The sequence below is a fragment of the Astatotilapia calliptera genome, chromosome 20, assembly GCF_964374335.1.
Source record: "Astatotilapia calliptera chromosome 20, fAstCal68.1, whole genome shotgun sequence".
NCBI lineage: Eukaryota > Metazoa > Chordata > Actinopteri > Cichliformes > Cichlidae > Astatotilapia > Astatotilapia calliptera.
Genome location: NC_137441.1, coordinates 5,329,702 through 5,333,063, shown reverse-complemented (window position 1 = coordinate 5,333,063; position 3,362 = coordinate 5,329,702). Strand labels below are relative to the sequence as shown.

At 36.9% G+C, this 3,362-nt stretch overlaps 1 long non-coding RNA gene across 2 annotated transcripts; it reads left to right on the top strand.

Annotated features, from left to right (window-relative positions):
- Window positions 1-333: 333 nt before the first annotated feature.
- On the top strand, window positions 334-2,301 carry LOC145422862 (uncharacterized). Of its 2 annotated transcripts, XR_013904072.1 has the most exons (4): window positions 334-606; window positions 983-1,130; window positions 1,492-1,579; window positions 2,164-2,301. It is a non-coding gene; the product is annotated as an uncharacterized LOC145422862 (long non-coding RNA). The 2 variants fall into 2 exon arrangements; XR_013904071.1 differs by lacking the exons at window positions 334-606; window positions 983-1,130 and having other exon boundaries at window positions 1,142-1,579.
- Window positions 2,302-3,362: the final 1,061 nt, after the last annotated feature.

Sequence of the window (3,362 nt, the reverse complement as noted above, 5' to 3'; positions counted from 1 at the left end):
CAATAAGATAGCAACGTTAAATCTCGTGAAACCACGTGTGATTTCATCTCGCGGGCTTTGGATCGTGGTTTAAAAAATGCATCCATCTCAGTCAAGTCGAGCAGCCAACTCTACGTTTTTTGGTATGTCTTGATTTTTTGAATTAATATTTACCATATTTCAGCCAAATGTAGTTAAACGTCTAAAGTGCCGCCATGTAACATGCTAAAAAAGAGCCGTTAGCTTATTTGCTGTTTTATCTGTTATCAAAGAATTGGCGCTTTTTCATTTGAATTTGTCTTTGGCACAAGAGCCGTAATATCACATTAAACCTAATTACGAGGCGCTCATAACATAATTTGGTTTTCTGTGTGAATAGATTTGTCAACTGACTCTTCAGTTACATTGTGTATTTACTGCACTGTGGTGTTAGTGAGATTTTGGACATTGAACAGCTTTAGCTAATATCATCAGCGGCATTATGCTAGCTTACATCCCTACCCCTCCTGCCCTCACCTGCTGTCCTTTTGTTTTTGTTTTTGTTTTTGTTGATGCACATTGAGAGACGACCTCTATTCTGCATTTCACCAGGAGTCAGCTGATGGATTGTGGGTTCAAGGTGTTATGGTAAGAAAGTATATTCTATTTTCGCTTAAGGTTTCTGTAACTTAATTATAATAGGTTTTTTATAATTATTAGGTGCATGCATACTCAAATAGACCACCCTATTAATACAACTGAGAAATCCAAAATCTGCCATAGGTTTGACTTATACCTGTATGTATTGTCAGAAAGGTGATTACTGGACTCACATTAATGCACACTTGAACTGAAATGAGGTTGTAACTTGTGGGTTCTTGGGTTGCAAATCAGAAATAAACATCTTTGGATTTTTTTAATCCCATAAGATCTGGAAACACAGTTTTTATTCAACAAAACATTACTGATTATTAACCAAGCACAGTGCCTGCTGTTATTTCAAAATAATTTTATGTCATTTCAGATGAAATGCAGCATTCCAGTGCATCCCAACCATGCCTTTACAGGTTTCTGACGGAGCTGAGTTTATCTCTGACAGTCTGCTGAAAGTGTTTGCAAAGTGATCGGGGGAACAGGGCACAAAGCTAAAGGATGTAGCTGCCATAATGACAGTAAGAACTTTAAAATTCTTTAACTACAAAGTGTATATGTATTGCATTAGGTCAGTAAAAGATTTTTATGCTGCATCCATTGAAACAGTCAACTATTACCTGTGAGTACTGATTCCACCGAAAGGATGCCATAATTTTCGTCATGCATTTACTGGCCCACTGAGAAAAATTGATCTTTTTAAAAAAATAAATGTTCTGGAAACTATATATCCATAAAGTTGATGTCAAACAGGAACTTTTGATATTGCTTTGTAGATGCTGGTGTTGCATGTTGACTGGTTTAAGTTTTGGTCTGGGATCATTTTCTTCTGTGCTACTGAAAAGTTCACAAATCTCTGTTTTCTTTGTTATAATACTTTAGGATGACATTAATGCTCAAAGGGAGTCTCATCAAAGTGCTCCGCATCTGTGTGAAAGACAATTGCAACATCTTGGTGCAGGAGTTCATGGTGAGTGTTTTATGAGTAGATTGTGGCTTTGCAACATTTTAAAATGCATTTAGTTATCCACTTGATCCTCATTGGACCAGTTAGGACCAGTAGTCCTCTTTAATAATTTGAAGTTCACATGAGGCCTGGTAGTGAACTCAGCCGCCGGCCCTTGAGGCCCCACCCCTGTATTAGGGGTCACATCAGTGTGAAAAAACTTTAAATTTGTCATTCTAGTGAACAAAGGAAAATCCCACCAATATTTACATTAGCTTTTGTTTGAAAAAAAAAAAGACCAACAGCTAACCAAATTGTGGGGCTGAAAGTCTAAATTCTAACATCTTCTGAGTGACAAAACCTGGATTTCTGATGGGCCGGTGTCTTTCTAAGAAAAACTAATGTAAAGCATTTGAAATTATTATGTTTTTCACCCTCTCTTAGAAACTCTGTTAGACCATGAATGGCAGCATGGCAGGCCACTCTTTGGCTATAGCTATTTACTATGTTGCTTGCATTGGTTTAAATTACTCTAACATTAGAACTGGTAGATTCAAAAGAGATGAGTTTAAAAAGGAATCTTAAAGAAATGTTTTGTGTTTAACCAGGACTTGACTGAGGCCACTGCACAGATTGAGAAAACCACAATGAACATCTGTCTCCAGAGGATGCACCAGGCAATGACTTTTCTGACGTTGGCATCATCATCGAGGGTATAGTAGTTCTTCAAGATCTGGATAACGTGACCTTTGCAGTAGCCATGCTGTTTGGACCTTTTTTATTCCTTCAACATGAGTTACCCATCACAACTCTGCTACACTTTTGAGGTGATTCAAAGGGTGGTAATGGAGTTGGAAGCAACTCAGCTCTCAAGAAAAGCTCACAACTAAGACAAAACTGCTCCTGCAACGAAGCTCACTGTTATGCATGTGAGGTGACCAGCTCTAGGTGAGAAGACATTTAAATCTCACACTTGTTCTGCTGCATTTTGAAGCTCAATTCCAGGAACAGATCGCAGGGTTCATTTTTATATACACTGCAACTGCCATGAGGACAAGCTGTTTTTGTTGTTGTTGTTTGTTTTTCCTTTTGCTCTGTACAAGTTCTCTGTCTGTTTGGCAGCATTTTTAAATTTCTCTTTGTATTTTTTCTTTCTTTTACTAGTGAAGAGATGTAGCATGAACAGTTATGCAGTCTAAATATCCCATATGGGCCGTGTGAAATGGTATTTTCAGTTTCATTCAGTTGAAGTAAAGAACGTTGAATATTTCTAAGCTTGCTGTTTTGAACTAAGATGTCACAGTATGATCAGTGCCGTAATTTTTGACAGTCACTGTATCAATGTTATTTTTGCATCTCTTGAATAAAGGTTTTGACCTGCAAGTGCTAATTTCTTTAGTTATTGGGGTAAAATGGGTAATGTTAATAGGAAGGTGTTTGCCAATTCAGTAACCTAATTTAATGTTAATGGAAACTAACATTACCTCAAATTGTTTAGTTATAATTGTTGTTTAATTGAATCTTGACGTCAGAGGCCTTAAATAGAATGTTTTGTATTGTTCTTTCCCAACATTTTTCAAAAGAAACAGTCCAATTTCTTTGCTGTGATTGATTCCAGAGAACACGGAAGAACTGACATTATTTAACTGTTGGTTTATATAGATTCAGTAGTGGAGTAATGTCAGTTTAATTCTTTACCTACTGTCAATGCAGTGAAATTAGACATTTTGTTTTGAAAGCTTACTGGTGGATGCCAGCAACCATCTTGGAAGAGAACAATATAATCTGTTATAAGGCCTCCATTTGA